Genomic DNA, 17,442 nt, shown 5'->3' on the forward strand with positions numbered 1-17,442 from the left:
AACAGCTTCCAGTTGGCTCATTCATTACATGAATTGATTTAGTTGAAGTCTCCCCAGTGGTCCTTCTGTGTTATTAAGCTTCTTTATGCCATGGTGCTTGTGTGTGTGTGTGTATGTTAGTGTGTGTGTACGTTAGTGTGTGTGCGTGTCACCCGAAGAAGTAGCTTAAGAATGTCAGTTTAAGTCATTGCGGCGAATACGCTGGCTTTGATCTTCTTTGAAGTTTGGAGTACAAAAGATAACCGGCGCGGGTCTTGACGTTAGGTACGCTTGGCTTTTGTGAAAATAACCACAATATGTCTATTGAGAACAGACATACGTGGAAAAGTAGCGCTTGTGTGAGTTTTGGGCGCATTAATTCGATGTTTGAATGTCGGCAGTGTATTCGAACGTAAATGTTCAATCGAGATTGATGAATGAAATTGGACTATAAGAAGAAAAAAATGTTTTGGGATTGGTTGGCCTGTGCATAGTTGAAAGCAATGACTAGGGAGGTGTATGGTAATCGAGGCTAGTCCTCATTGGGTGATGAATTGGAATAGAAAAGTCAAAGTGGCTCAGAGGGCAAAGTAAGTGGCGAAAAGCAGTTGAAACTGGATGACCATAACAATATTTTTGAATCCTGAATGACTCATTTATGTTTTTACTGGGAAAACACACTTTGTGGAGTAGCACCACCAATTTCGTTATACACAGCTATGTATAATGACAATAAATGCAGTGGTGGTTCGTGTATTTTCTCGTAGCGCCTTCAACGAATCAATCCATCCCTCAAAAACTAGTATTTTATAGCTATAAAACCTCCACTGCAGCTACAGCTGTGACACATAAAAATAATCAATAAATCAATGCACAAAACGGGGTAAAATCCACTTCCTAGCAGCATTTCATGATTAAATACAAATACTGGAGCTTTTTAGACATCAGAACCGGGCCCGGAGTATCATTTCCCTGGGAAAAAGACAGCGATGAACGTCGATACGTCCCTACGCGAAACGGCAAAAATTGCACTAAAATGGGGTAAAATCCACTTCCTAGATTCCTATTGATTAAATACAAACACTGGAGCTTTTCAGATATCAGAACCTGGCCCACAATTAAAATATTATTTAGGAATATAGCCATATTGTACTCACCAAAAATCCTTTTTAACTGTACACAATATCCATCCTCCTTTCTTTCTTCCTCCTTTTCTATCGCCATCGAAGCTAATGATGAAAGTTGAGCCAGTCCTGTCGTATTTCTGCCATAGTCCGTCTTGAAAATACCTTTAAATCAAAACAACAATATATTTGCTTGTGCAGCTAGCTCCAGATACAGTTTGGTAGCTCTGGCTAATCACAGTTGGTGAAAGCGATGACGTATCCCTACGCCTGCGACAAGACATTGTGGTGTTGCCAACTCGAAATCTGATTGGTTAAAGCAACAGTCTTATCAACGCTTGTTTAATACAGCAGAGCCTGCAGAACTGATTGTGAAGGCTTTGAGGTAGATTTCTGACCCTGGCAACAAATAATGGCTGAAATGTGATTGGTTAAATGCTTCAATATGAAAACACACATCTGGAAGCGGGGCAACCATGGGGAAAGCAATAAAAGGAAGCTAACAGACAATTTAGAATTATTTCATAAGTATTGATGGACAAAATATAATAATATGATTCAGATATTTCTTAGGTCATTTTATTAAAATGAAAGCATCCATTAATATCTTATATTAATGTTTCTCGCACAGCAAAAAAAAACAATGAATATCTTATCTGAAAATATCAAAAGCATGATAGTTTTTTTACTGGTTCCTTTTTGGAATGTCGTAGTTAACGCGTTTACTTTCCAACACAACAACAACAACAAAAACTACGTTCTGGCCAATAGAAAAATCACCCAAACTTGCTATTTCTACTTCAATTTCACTATCAATGACGTAAATTCCACAATAGCAAACGACAGTTTTTTCCCGGCATCCGAGCTTATTTAGTCGGAAGCGGTAAAGGAAAAGCGGGAAAAGCTAACAGCCCGAAAACGAGGACGAAACGGCGCCCAAAATTGCGTGGCAAAAACCATTTGGGCGCGTCCTCTGGTCTCTTCCCTCCTCCTCTCCTGTCAGGCCGTCCTTTTTTATTATTATTATTATTTGTGCGTTTTTACAGCCGCATCGGTTAAAGTGCCTTCTGACTCAATTCGCACTTCACCGGGGCGCCGCGATTTACACCCTCATTCCAGCCGAGACGCGGCGGGACGGGGAGAGGCGGCGATGGCGGTGGAAGTTGGGAGGCGGCTGGGGGGCCGCGATGAGCCATTACTTGTCAGATTTACAATCCTCCAGACTATCTCCCCTCCATCCAACCTCTGAAAAGTTCAAGGTTCAATTCCATTTGGGACCCATTTAGCGAGAGAGCACCCACGCGCTTCTCACGGGGCGCCCGCCGTTCACGCCCGGTCCGATCGGGCGAGTCCGTCATTGGCGGGAGATTCACGAGACGCCGCTTGACGGGGGCGTTCAATCGGCGCCATGTTTTTTTTTTTTAACATCAGGACGCCTGGCCAACACTTGTTCCCTTTAAGGATTTCATTCATTCATTCATTCATTTTCTGAACCGCTATATCCTCACAAGGGTCGCGAGGGGTGCTGGAGCCTATCCCAGCTGACTTTATGCACGAGGCAGAAGATACCCTGAATTGGTGGCTAGCCAATAGCAGAGCACAAGGAGATAAAGGACAACCAATCACAGCTAGGGGCAATTTAGAGTGTCTAATCAGCCTAACATGCATGTCGTTGGAATGTGGGAGGAAACCGGAGTACCCGGAGAAAACCCACGCAGGCTCGGGGAGAACATGCAGACTCCACACAGGTGGACCAACCTGGATTCGAACCCAGGACTCCATATCTGTCTTTTTTTTTAACTCCAGGACGCCAGGCCAATACTTTAAGGAATTAATTCATTCATTTTCTGAACTGCTTTATCCTCACAAGGGTCGCAAGGGGTGCTGGCACCTATCTCAGGTGACTTCGGGCACACCGCTGGAGACACCCTGAATTTTTATTTTTTTTAAATTTATATATTAAAAAAAAAAAAAAAAAAAAAAAAAGAGTTGCTGACCAGCCAATCGCAGAGCACAAGGTGTTAAAGGACAACCAATCACAGCTAGGGGCAAATTTGAGTGTCCAACTAGCCTAGCATGCATGTTTTTGGAATGTGGGAGGAAACCGGAGTACCAAGAAAAAACCCACAGAGAACATGCAGACTCCACACAGATGGTCGGCCCACTGGATTCGAACCCAGAACCCCAGATCTGCGAGCCCGAAGCGCTAACCCACTTTTAAGGAATTAAATGGGTGAAAAAGCACAAATGGGAAAACGAGGATGGGGAATGATGACTGGGAGAAAGAGTAAAGCTTTTGGAACATCCGTCAAGCCCAGCGCTCGATGAATTGATGAGTAAATCAGACAGCAAACAGTAAGTCCAGGCTAAAGCTCCATTAGCGGAGAGCTATGTCATCATTACACGCCACAGTCCGCGGGCCCCTGGCGAAAAATCGCCCATTTATTTCCAAGCGGGCCGCCGGCACGGCTTGTCAATAAAGCCAGAAGTGGGACACGGAGTTTAACTTATGCCGAATGATGGATTTGCTGTCAAGAGCAGCACATTAAAAGTAGGTGAGCGAGTGTTGAAGAAAAAAAATGACTGACAATTGGGTAAAAAAGACATTCATTCGGTATTTACGCCAGCTGGATTCAGATGTCTGAACAAGAAAGCATGAGACATTATTTTAAGAAAAAATGGTGAAGCTTTGAAGCTTTGAACTTTTGTTTCTGCTCAACTTTGTGGGTTCACCTCTTTTCTGACTTTGTCAGCTGTTATGAAATTGTCTCCTCCATTTCTTTGTATTCAGTTCGCTGCTTTTTTTAGTGTTTTGGTCTTTGTCGTTTTGTTGTTGTGGTCATGTTTTGATCGTCTGTTTTTGTCTGTAACTTTCAGTTACCTTGGTTTTATCCCCCTGTAAATAATTAAATCTGTGATTGGCTGACCACGGAATTCAGGGTGCCCAAAATCAGCTGGGATAGGCTACGACACTCTATCACCCATGTGAGGACGTACAGAAAACAGTACAGAAAAACAATAATTACTAAACAATATTTTTTTTCAATTTCGACTAGCAATGACTTTTCCCTCTTTGTACACTATTTGGCTGATACAAAAATACAAAAATAATTGAATTTTATGATTTCTCGCATATAAGCCCTTAAATTGCTTTAAAATAATTGAATTTTACAATTTCTCCCATATAAGCCGCACCCTTAAATTGCTTTAAAATAATTGAATTTGACGATTTCTCGCATATAAGCCGCACCCTTAAATTGCTTTAAAATAATTGAATTGTACGATTTCTTGCATATAAGCCGCACCCTTAAATTGCTTTAAAATAATTTAATTTTACGATTTCTCGCGTATAAGCCGCCCCCTGATTCCCAATTTTCACCTCCATATTCATGGTTTTAATAGAGTAAAAAAGTGTTACTTTGAAGGGAAAATATGAAGAAAAATGATCGTATGTGGTATTTCTGAGATACTCTATCCATCCTGCATTTGAACGAATCTAAAAAGGAAGTCACGTGAGCAATACAACCAGGAAGTGTGTCCGTAGAAGTCTAGTTTGTCATCCCTAAGCAAGATGGCGGCGCCCTGAGTGAGCAATGGCAGGCACAAGTGAGTTTTTTCACACTTTATGCAAGATAATTTACTTTCTTGAATTTCATTCATAGACGTCAAAATAAATTTGATTTAGCATTTTATCCGTTTATCTTTTCTCTATTTTGAAATAAATGACCATATCAGCCGCATTGTCTTGCGTTATACTATTTCGTTCTTGTCACCTTGCAGTTTTGTGCATGCCAAGTCTAATTTATGCGCATATAAGCCGTACCCTCGATTCAGTCATCATTTTTTCAGCAACAAATACGGCCTATATGCAAGAGATTACGGTAACTTCCATCCGATACAATGCACTTGGCATGCCGGGAGGATGTATCTATTATATTTTTATTTTGTTGGCACTTTTTAATATTTTTTTAAAGCAAACACCTTCCCACACGGATGCATGGATGGTCAACGGGATTTTGCCTTTAAAAAAAACAAGAAAATGCTGAGACAGTGGCGGCGCATAGGCTAATGGACTGTATGACATATAGACACTCGCACACATCTAGCATATAGAGTGTATATGTATATAAAGGAAAATGACAGCGACAGCTCTTCCGTTCGCTCAATGCTTCCTGAGGGACTGCTTAGCCCAGTGATAATGTGCCTTTTTAGATTTTGCGTTAAAGGTGTACACTTTAATTTATGAGTGCAAAACCCATAACGCGCGGCGTTCCATATGCGCAAGTAGGTGGTAGCAATGGCCAATTAGACGGTCCAGGAAGGACTTTTTATTTGTCGGTTTACTTTGGGGGGGTCTGTTTTTGGGTTGGGTGCGGAGCGGCGGTGTTTGAATTCGGTGGGCGCTTGCTGCCCTTTGTTATCGTTAGTTTCCTTTGTTGTTTTTTGCACTTGGCTTATCACCATCTGTTTTGCTTTGCTCTCTGATTGGCCTCCAAGTTGCATCGGGGTTGGCTCGCAGGGAAGGTGACCTGAGAAGCGCATCTTTTGGTAAAAATGGCTGTACACGACGAAAAGAGGTGTCAAAGTACCGTATTTTCTTGCGTATACACTGTATTTGTCGCAAGAAAAAAAAAGACTGAATTGAGGGTACGGCTTATATGCGCACAAATTAGACTTGACATGCACGAAACTGCAAGGTGACAAAAGGCGAAACGGCATAACGCAAGACAATTTCAAAATAGAGAAAAGATAAACATATAAAAAGCTAAAAAAAATTGATTTTGACATCGATGAATGAAATTCCAGAAAAAAAAAAAAAAACTTATATTGCATAAAACATGAAAAAACTGAATCGATGGTACGGCTTATATGCGCCCAAATTAGACTTGACATGCACGAAACTGCAAGGGTGAAAAAGATGAAACGTCATAATACTTAAAATGTATATTGACGTCTATGAATGAAATTCAAGAAAAAAATAAATCATCTTGCATAAAAGGTGAAAAAACTGCCATTGCTCACTCAAGGCCATGGAGGTGAAAATTGTGAATCAGGGGGCGGCTTATACGAGAGAAATTGTCATATTCAACGATAAGGCAATTTTAAGGATGTGTTTTTGCACTTATCGTTTTTCCCGCTACTTGGACTACAGCAAGCTTTAAGTGGGTCAAACCAAACGCGATACACCTTTCCTAAAACCCCCGAGGGATGTTATCTGTGCTCCGTTGCTACTGTCTGGATACTACTGGAAGCAATTCTGCTGTTGTCTATGTGCTCACCTGCGGCAATGGAACGAATTAGCCCGCAATGTTTTGCCTTGGAATTCGCCGTCGCGCCCTCAAACTTTGTTTTATGTTAAAAAAAAATGCTGCGCCCGCTGTACGTTTTATTAGGCGTACCTGGGAAAATTTGACTCGTCATCTTATCACCGCGCACCGCCGCCGTGCTTTAACGCGAACCGCCCTTTCTACGAGTCTTTTTACGCTCCGCCATCTGTCATTGGTCCGAACTTTTACAGGAGCAGGAAACAACAGACCGAGAAGACTTTTAATTGGCCTACAGAGAATAATGGGCTCGTTGAGGGCAAACAAAAATAAATGAAAAATTAGAAAAGGGGGGGCAAAAAAAAAATAGACAGCAGGTGTTAAAGCTGGCTCGCTAGTTACGAGGAGTACCTGGCCCCCTGGGCGTCCCCTGGGGCCCTGGAGAGGGCGCCAGAGGGTCGTCGGAAAATATGCCAAATTATGTTGTTTAATCTGGTCGTGTTTTTCTTCGCAGTGAAGCTCGCAAATTGGAATATTCCCAAAAAAGATACACAGTTTTATACCAATTAAGATGGTAATGTTCCCATTTACAGGAAAACTTCAGTATACAAAGACATTTTTAGCCTTATTTCAGTTTTAGAAATTTGAAGATGCTTCACACTGTGTGAGAATTTGACTATGGCCCAAAGTAGATTTTTATCTGGCAACCCAAAGGAAATAGGGATGGTGTTTTACAATATTTCAAACCTCGTTGCAGTACCAATTTTGACCATCAATCTCACATATGGAAGTTTCCTTTGGGTTGCCAGATAAAATCTAGGGATGTTGTGTTCTACAATATTTCAAAACTTGTTGCAGTACCAATTTTGACCATCAATCTCACACATGGACGTTTCCTTTGGGTTGCCAGATAAAATTTGGGATGTGTTCTACAATATTTCAAACCTCGTTGCAGTACCAATTTTGACCATCAATCTCACATATGGAAGTTTCCTTTGGGTTGCCAGATAAAATCTAGGGATGTTGTGTTCTACAATATTTCAAACCTCGTTGCAGTACAAATTTGACCATCAATCTCACATATGGAAGTTTCCTTTGGGTTGCCAGATAAAATCTAGGGATGTTGTGTTCTACAATATTTCAAACCACGTTGCAGTACCAATTTTGACCATCAATCTCACATATGGAAGCTTTAAGAAACGGCACTAATTTTGTCCCGGGAGCGATTAGATAAAAAAAAAGGGATTTGTATTTTCCGATTGTTAAAAGTGTGCTGCTAAATTTGTTTCTAAACGTTAGCTCGAATACCTAGCTAATTGTAGCTTGGAATACAAAAACGCATGTTTAAAACCTAGCGTCACACAAAGACAGAGGCGCACGGCTGGACTATTTTTCCCATCGGTTGTGTCTAATAACATTAGCGCTAGCGATGACGCTAGCTTTTAAAACGTAACTTTGTGTGAAGTGCGACTTGGCACGGGCGCAAACGACGATCCAGACAATTGAAGCCGGGCCAATTCTGTCGCTTTGACATCTCATCGCTTTTTAAAAAAAGACAACAACAAAAAAAACAGCTTGGCCAAACATCGACACCATCAAACGGGAAACAAGCGAGTACAAAAAAATAAATGTCAACCAAGACTTCAATAGACATCAATTGGCCCGGTAAAAAAAGAGCAGATGGATTTAGCGCAGCAAAATTTGAATTGTTTAATGTAAAATCTTACTCTCTGGTGTAAAATACTTTCTATCATGTAGAAATCAAAAAATGCCAAGATACTCGTCCGTTGGTTGTCACGAGGATGATTTGAAATTGAAACTGTGACTACAAAATACACATTTTTAAATGATGTTACTGGATGCAGATTGACTATTTGTGGTCCTATTTTTATGAATATTGTGTCAAATTTTGTAGCGCTTGTTAATTTGATCACGTTTGGATATGTTCAGATAAATATTTACTGATTCAAAAATTAAAAACAACTTCCTCAAGAGTTATTTAATGAAGGAAATGGAAATCAGTAGAATTTTGGCCAAAAATGTGAGCAACATTATTTCATGCAAAATTTGCTCTGTAATCTGCGGGTATTTTATTTTTGCTTATTATTCTTATTTGTTTTCTATACCTGCATGAAGTTAATATTGTGAATCTTTGATAGACAGGCCGAAATTCAACAATAAGTGTGATATTTTAACAATTTGCAATTTCACGTAATACTCGATGTGAATATGGATCTTTATCCTCCCCTCATACGAATTTTCAATATATTTAAATTATTTCTTCTTTTGTTTTTGTTGTTGTTGCCTAAGTATTCAAAAATGTTCCTGTGTACTTTTTTTATTTTATTGTCTTAGTCGCTTAATTAAAATCAACGTTCGGGAAGGTTAAAATTGACATTTACAAAGAAAACAAAGATGCCTCATAACTTTTCTTACAATTTTTTACTTTTTAAAGCCTTTTTGGTAAGAATTAGAACATTATCTTATATTTTCTTGCACATATAATGTTACATTTACTCACTTATTTTACGTAATATACCCGAATGTACTCATTGGAATGCAGTACCAAAGTCGCCCACTAATATCGAACCAAAATTCCAACATCCCAACCTTAAAAATACCGCAAAGCATCCAACCAATAAGACAATTTTCTCAATTGTTAATCCTAAATTCGGCACTCGAGAGATTTGCTCTTTGAAACGACAAAATCCAAATTCCAACAAGAACTGCGAACCTCCCCAAAACAAGCGATAAAATGTCACACGCCGCGTCTCGGTAATCCCGACGCCGTTAAGTACTTAAGGCGACCCAACGTAGTCTTTCCGAGTACGTTGCGGGTTTGCAACCGAATTTAAATGTAAAGCTGGGATATGAATCTCAATTTACGCTAACCCGCAACGCCGCCAAGCACTTCGGAAGCTCTTAGGCTGGAAATTGTTAATGTCTTTGCTAAACGAGAAGACCTAAAAAAAAAGAAGAAAAAAACTCATTCTCTCTTCAATTTGCCACTCCGTCGCCCCTCCGTTTTTTTGCGTTCCGTCAGCCGCTCGCCGACGTGTCAGCCGTGTGCCGACGCCCGAGTAATCCCGCCGTCGCCCCGACTGTTAACGTGCTAATTACAGACTATATTGGCCGTCACGGGTTTCTAATCCTCCCGTACCATTCACTTTTGGCCCATTAAGGACCTCTGGGGATTATGCTAACAATCGTCCGGGCTCTTTGATGCTATTCGGGGGATTAGTGTTAAAAGTACGTGGCCGGCGTCCCCGAGGCGACTGGCGCCGTTTTTACAAGAAAAGGTTGTGACACCAGAATTAAGCGGGACGTCAGGCCGAAGGATGGGTCGCCGGAGTCGTGCGGGGAGCTCGCAACTCCTTGAACGTGGCTCGGGAGGTGTCAGCTAAAGTTAATAAAGTCGCCTTGCGTATCGAGAGCGACGCCGTTACGATTGTTTAGTTGCAATCTAGGAAGAGTTTGTTGCTTGGCGGTTTAGAAATGGGTAAAAGTGACTTTTCCTTCCTTTATTTCAAGGGTGGCAGACTCGGGTTGGTTCGCGGGCCGCATTGACGTCAACTCAATTTTATGTGGGCCGGACCATTTTAGATATATTTAGATTTTTTTAAAATAAATGGATTAGAAGAACTGGATTAAAAGCCCTGAATATTGAGTTTTTTTTAGATCTAAAACAATGTTTATTTTAGCTTTTTTTAAATACATTTTTAGATTTTACAAAATGGTTTTTGAACTAAAAACACAGAAAAAATGGATTAAAAAATGACAATTATTGATTTAAAAGGGGGAAAATCAGGAAATTTAATACGCATCTATACTCTTCATTTTAATTTGATCTTAAAACAGAAAGTCGGCACTCATGATTTACTTTCTCGGGCCGCACAAAATGATGCGGCGGGCCAGATGTGGCCCCCGGGCCGCCACTTTGACTTCTGTGCTCTATTTTATCCATGCTGTTCGTCCTAACTAGAGTTTCAAGGGTGCTAGAGCCTACTACTAACCTACCGAAGCAGTCGTCAATGGTCGCAGGTTTTCATTCCAACTGATTGTCAGGATTTTTCTGGTTTCAGAAGAAACCTTGTTTGTTAAACTGTCTATGCTGGAACCATTGGAACAAAAACCAGCACCCTCGGCGGCCCTTTGTGGGATAGTTTGGACACCCCTGACCTACGGCCTCTACCGGTTGCTAGCAAAACTGGATGTCACGTCAGGACAGCTCGGAGGAAGAGTGTTGACAGACATGACGAGTCGTAGACGGCAAGAAAATATGTTTTACCTAAAAGTGTGTCTTAACGGAAGAGGACAATCATAAGCATAAACACCAGAAAATCAGGGAGCTGTTTTGTACACGGACAAAAGAAAATTGCTTTTAGAGGGTGATTTTTGGTTTGCAAGTTGAAAGAAAAATGAAAGAAATGCAAATTCTGAAAGTATTGGACAGAAAGCCAAAAAACACACCACCACTGTCAAATATTAAAAATACACAAACGCCTGAACTGGAACAATACTGTTAAATATGCAGATACCACCTTAGTTGACAAAATCTTCCAACACAAAGCTCCTCCTCCACCCTAAGATTTTCTACCAAAAAATTCCAAGATGTCAACAAGGGCTGGCTCTAGAGGTGACTGTGTAGTTTCCTTTAAAAAGAATGCTAAGTTAGCCAAAGCATACCTGGTACTCAATACCAATTGACATACGTGAACCTCTTGGCCAATCATCTTAAATCCTGGCTATTAGACCAACAAAATTGCCATCACAACGCTGTCTTAAACTTTGCTACGTATGTGTATGTGTGTCTAGTATGTGTCATCGTTTATCTTCAACCTACACAAGGGATTAAAAATGGAACCCAACCATTTACCGTATTTCGTAACAATTCGTAAGGTTAGTGGTTAAGGTTAGTGGTTAAGGTTAGGGTTAACCTAACCTCAACCTCGCGAACGATTGTTTTGTTGCATAAATAATTCTTATCAACCAGGTAATCTCTCTCTCAAAATTATAATCATGAGAGAGAGTTTTTACTTCAGATTTTTTAAAGGAACTTTGACATTAAAATAAGGCAATAAATAAAACAAAAATTGTCTGTCAACGAAATGTCCGGCGACGAACTGTCCGTCGACGAAATGAAATTAGCCCTCGGCCACAACCTTACATATTTACATACATATATGATAATTAATATGAATCTAGATGTCCATTAATATGTGCTGTCCCTTATTAAATGAATCCAACTCAAACACGATCTCCCTCAAACTGCCATTTTAAGAACTTCCAGTTGAATAAAATTGAAAACCATTTCTTCCCGTCCATGACCTCCACTTTTAGAACACGGGTTCCCCTCAAAAAAACAATTTCCAGCACGGGGAGGAGGACGAAGAAAACCCGGGGGGGACATCTTGGAAGTAACTAAACTAAAAAGCACAGCGGCAAATTAGCGACGGATAGAAAAACTGAGAGAGATGGACGGGTGGGCGAGGAGAAGTGGGACCACACGGGAGGATGAGTAGCCAAGCAGCCAGTCCAAATGTGCGAGGAGGAAGAGGAGGAGGAGGAGGAGGTGACGACAGTCTCTCTGGTGGCCTCCATCTTTGATCTAAATGTACTTTGGCATCTCTGCTCACGCGCAATTAGAGTCCTCGCTCGCCCGGCAGACGCACATGAAATGGCCGCTTAATGACTTCCTCGGCAACGCCGGCCTTCCATCTGGAGCTTCTTGTTAACTCTCCTCCTCCTCCTCATCCTCCTCTTCCTCTGTCCTTCATCCATCCATCCATCTCTCCTGTGTTCCAGCACCTCTTCATCGTCGCGCGAGCCGTTCGATGTCTTACGTTCGAGGCTTTTTACAGGCTTGGCCGAGTTGGCTTTTTGGCAAGCGAACCCACGGGTGGCGCACTAAAGTCTTTGTAAGCGGATTTTTTAACACCGCCACATATTAAAACAACGGCGGAAAAACTTTACAAACTCATCACAAGTTTGAAAAGTATTAAAAAATAAAGGCAAATTCATTTTTGGGAAGTTTACGTTGTAACGAAGTAAAGAATGCATGAATGGAGCAATTCAAAGTTTTAGTTTAGATGTCAATGTTGACGTTATGTTGGTTTGAATGGACAAACTAAGCTAATCTATTGGGTGTACTACAGAATTTCAATTTAATAGACAAACATTTCTTTTCAAAGTAGTTTAGTATGTGAACATTACGCAGGCTAATAGTATATATGAAGGAAAATATGTTTTCAGTGTCACTCAAGGGGCAGAAAATAAATGAAAAGGTTTAGATTATATGTATGAATGTAAATGAAGCAACACATCTGAAGCTAAAAAAAAGCACACTGTCATTCAACTGAAGAGTGAAAAATGTCAAAACCTATCATCACGTGCGTGGGTGGATATATATACCGTATTTTCTCGCATATAAGCCGCATCCTTAAAATTGCCTTATAATCGTTGAATTTGATGATTTCTCTCGTATAAGCCACCCCCTGATTCCCAATTTTCACCTCCATGTTCATGGTTTTAATAGGGAGTACAAATGTGTTACTTTGAAGGGAAAATCTTAAGAAAAATCTTTTTACGTGGTATTTCTAAGATACTGTATAAATTGCTAGATTGCACATTCTGAAAGGGTGTTGCCTGCACGTAGACAAATTCAAAAAGGAAGTCAGGTGAGCAGTACAACCAGGAAGTATGTCTGTAGCGGTCTAGTTTGTCATCCCTAGGTAAGATGGTGGCGCCCCGAACAAGCAATGGCAGGCACAAGTGAGTTTTGTTTGGCTTCCCAACATATCACAAAGTACGCGTACATGAACAACCATTCACACTTATTTAGGGCAGGGGTGTCAGACTCGGGTTGGTTTGCGGACCGCGTTAACGTCAACTCGATTTCACGTGGGCCGGACCATTTTAGATATAATATTTAGATATATTTTTTTAAATGGATTCAAAGAACTGGATTAAAATCCCTGAATATTCTGTTTTTTATTGATCTAAAACAATTTTTATTTAACTTTTTTATATATATTTTTAGATTTCACAAAATGATTTTTGAACTAAAAACACAGAAAAAATGGATTAAAAAATTACAATGATTGATTTAAAAGGGGGAAAATCAGGAAATTGAATATACATCTCTACTCTTCATTTTAATTTGATCCTAAAACAGAAAGTCGGCACTCATGATTTACTTTACCGGGCCACACAAAATGATGCGGCGGGCCAGATTTGGCCCCCGGGCCGTCACTTTGACACATGTGATTTAGGGTCTTCAAATAGCTTAGCATGCATGTTTTTGGGATGCGGAAGGAAACCAGAATATCCAGAAAAAAACCCACGCAGCCCTAGGGAGAAAAAAACAAACTCCAAACAGGAAAGTCGGAACCCACCATGGATTGAACCCTCCATCTCAAAACTGTGATGTAGATGTACTAACCTCCACTGGGCCGCCATTTATATGTCTGTGTTATACACACACATACATATGTATAGTAAGTATATATATATATATATATATATATATATATATATATATACAAAAAAAGTGTTGGTGCGAGTTGCACGCTAGACAAAACCACTGGAAATGTATTTTGCTGCCTGAGGCTGTCAAGTAAGTTTGTGTCGCTAATGTGATATGTGGTGTCGCAGCAGTAAATATAGCATTAGCATTCAAATGAGCCGCCCTTGGCATTTAGTAGCCCTCGTATAACTAGCGGACTACACATACTCATTACAGTGTTTTCCATTTCATTTATTATTATGTTTATTTTTTTTTCTCTTCATTATTCTCCATTTATGGCTGAGTTTTGTTTATTGTTGCTAAAGTCGCTGCGAATCCACTCCAATGGAATTTTTGGCTAGTAAAAATATGTTTTGGAAGACGGTAATGAAGTGATTTTCTTGTTTTGTGACATTACAGAAGTGGAAGTGTTGACTTTTGGCGGAAAAATGGGGGTACGCGACGATGTAAAGGCGGAGTCGAATCGCGTGCCGTCTCGCCGCGGAAAGCGTGGGCGACCAATGTCGTCATCGGATGCCGAGGCTCGTCGCCGATATTAATACAGTCGCACTTTTATTTATTCATTAGCGCACTCATATTTTATTCATCCTTTTTGCCTTTTTAAAACGTATTTACAGCGAAGGCAGCAAAGCTTTTCAGATGACACTCGTCAGCGAGGGAGTTTGATCAAATCGGGTTTGATGGTCTAACGCATGATGGGATTCAATAAAAATGAAAGTTTGCCATCATTTTGGACGCCAAAGAGACCCGCAAAAGTAGAAAATGAGAAATTAAGCGCATTAAAAGAGACGTTTTTAATCGCCAAAGAAGACGCTCTGGCATAACGGGATGTTGAAAAAATTATTCCGGAATAATGAATGTGGAATAAGAGAGATAAATAAGAATAACATTAAATGAGGAAACTGTCTTGTCTATTTGTTTTCTTGAATGTGAATTCAACATTCTGCATTTTGGTCGGAATCGGAGAGGACGGATATTTCATCCATGATACGTCACACCCGAATTGCATAAAGTTGACTTGATATAATTACGCGGGATTAAATATTAAATGAATAAGAGTCACGGAATGAAATGGTGCAATTTGATCTAACATGAAAACCCATTTTAAATACATTGGCTAGAATAAATGAATGTAAAAATATGACAAATAGATGAGTACCAATAAAATACATGACAAATATAGGAATAAACTTATGTAACTAAATTAAGTAAAAAATACTTGAGTGATAATTCAGGACTTCATGTACTCAAACACTTTTTTTTCTCTGTGATGCTGTAACCATTCCCGGGGGCGGAGCTAAAATGATGCCTCGGTATTATAGATAATTTGACACAAGAGTGTTCCATTTACCTTCCAACAATATGAAAATATTTACGTAATAGTCACAATCTCAGACAGGAATACATTTCCACACACAGACTTGCGTATTGGAACCAAAATATGCCTTTTTCACAACAATGAGATCAACAAGTTCTTGATTATGTACGTACTCTTGTATTTTTTTTTGGGTAGTAATCACGATAAAAGCAAGAGCCAGTCAAAAATACTGCACGTCACATGCGTGGTTAGCAGGACGGTCTCACAGTTCTGGGTCGAGGGTTCGAACCCATGTCGGTCCTCACTGTGTGGAGTTTGCATGTTCTCCCTGGGCTTGGGTGGGTTTTTTCTAGGTACTACGGTTTCCTCCCACTTCCCCAAAGCATGCATGCAAATCTAATTGTATGCTAAATTGTCCCTGGTGATTGGTTGTTTGCCTTGTGCCTTACGATTGGCTGGCCACCCATTCAGGTTGTCCTCGCCTGGTCCCAAAAGGCAACTGTTCTCGTGGGTTTTCTCCGGGTACTCCGGTTTTCTCCCACATCCCAAAAACATGCATGCTAGGCTTCTCGAAATTGTTCCTAAGTTTAAGTGCGACTCGTTATTTGTCCCATTCTGCCCTGTGATTGGCTTGCTGCCGATTCGGAGCAACTCCCTCCTGTTGTCGGTAGTTAGCCAGGATACTCTCCGGAACCCCCCACGACCCTTGTGAGGATAAGCGGTTCAGAAATTGAATAAAGGCTACTTGCATTTTTTATATGTGCTATGTATGCTAACATGCTAACGGGAACCCACATGAACTTGTTTGACCCGTTTTCTCTTGATTACATTTGCACGATTTTTCCACCATTCGGAGTCTTTTTGGATGCACTCAATGAAATGAGTTATGACTCCGCCAATAAAACATGAGCATTGATTGCAAAAAGCACACACAGACACGCACAGACACGCACATACTTACTCACACACGTCCGGCGACACACAGATCAATGGCGCGCGAGCTAATGGGCTGTCATGACCTGTTCATCGAGGCGAGACCATGAAGGCCTTGATGCGCACGGAAAGCCTCCGGGGATCAAACCCGGCACAAAATGCAGGCGTGCGCGTCATTCCTCGCCGGAGTCGCCGCTACGCCGCCCCATTTGCTATTTCCGGGGGAGGTCCGCGTACAATCGCCACTTGGGGAGACGATTCAATTCAAAATGGTGGCTTCAACCCAGAATGGCTATTTACGCTAGAAATGAGTTTGAAAAGATCGATTTAAAATTATGAGATTGTGAAAATTGCTGAATTTTTGGGGGGGGTTTACTGTAATTTCTCGCGTATAAGCCGCACCCTAAAAATCGTTCAAAAATGATTGCCCTGCACATCATCTGACATTAGTTTTATACTTTACGGCAATTAAATGGGTCCTACTACAAGTCCGTGACCTGTTGCGGTTGTAACTCTAGCACCCCCTAATTTCCACCTCTGCTCTGTTTTTTTTTACTGGGCTGGAATTCTGCATTATGGTTTGTGTATAGGACGCATAACCAGTATGCTTTTGAAAATGTTTTTATTCTGCTATGAAGGACAGGCGATTTATTTTGCAACCAAAACAAAGTAATATTTTTATAGCTGTCTTTTTAAAACATAGGAAACAAGGAACCGTACATTTCTTTTTTAATAGCTTTTCGTTTTGTTCAACTTGCTCAGCCCAAGGACGTGATTAAATTTTCCTACCTGTCAACAATTTGGGATTATTTTTCTCTGTCATTAATTGAGCTGCCGTCAAGGTTTTGAAATCCCAAAAATGTTCATTCTGCTCTTTGGCAAAATGTCCTTCCTACATAATTACCTCCACCAACGAGATGATGTTTTTGTCACCTTGACTTTGTGTTCCTAACGTGGTGTCTTCTTGCTCTTGTGTTTTTCCTGATGTTTACTGGCTAACCGGTTAGCCAATCTGTGCTTTTTGCACGGCAACGCGCTCGTAGCATAACATAAACAAATTGAAATGAACTTGGATTACGATGCACACACTCAAAAATAAGTTGAATCTAACCTTAGACTAAACTTAATGCTAATTTTGTTTGACATTTTGATACCTTTCTTCTCCCGGTTTGGCTCTATTGGCCCCGCCTCCACCCTGACTTTCAGATGCAACCTATCGAGGGTTGTTTGCTTTTGTCTTCCTTCAAAATATTCCCAAAATGATGCACACAAATGTCCTCACAATAGGAGAACGCACGA

At 40.5% G+C, this 17,442-nt stretch overlaps 1 long non-coding RNA gene across 1 annotated transcript in view; it reads right to left on the reverse strand.

Moving 5' to 3' along the window:
• LOC144073921 (uncharacterized) overlaps positions 1–17,442 on the reverse strand; it is a 77,470-nt gene that overhangs the window by 35,596 nt on the left and 24,432 nt on the right. The window contains exon 2 of the long non-coding RNA XR_013300191.1: positions 1,137–1,268. This is a non-coding gene — a long non-coding RNA (uncharacterized LOC144073921). The remainder of the gene's footprint in view (positions 1–1,136; positions 1,269–17,442) is intronic.

Source organism: Stigmatopora argus, chromosome 5, assembly GCF_051989625.1.
Source record: "Stigmatopora argus isolate UIUO_Sarg chromosome 5, RoL_Sarg_1.0, whole genome shotgun sequence".
Classification (NCBI taxonomy): Eukaryota; Metazoa; Chordata; class Actinopteri; order Syngnathiformes; family Syngnathidae; genus Stigmatopora; species Stigmatopora argus.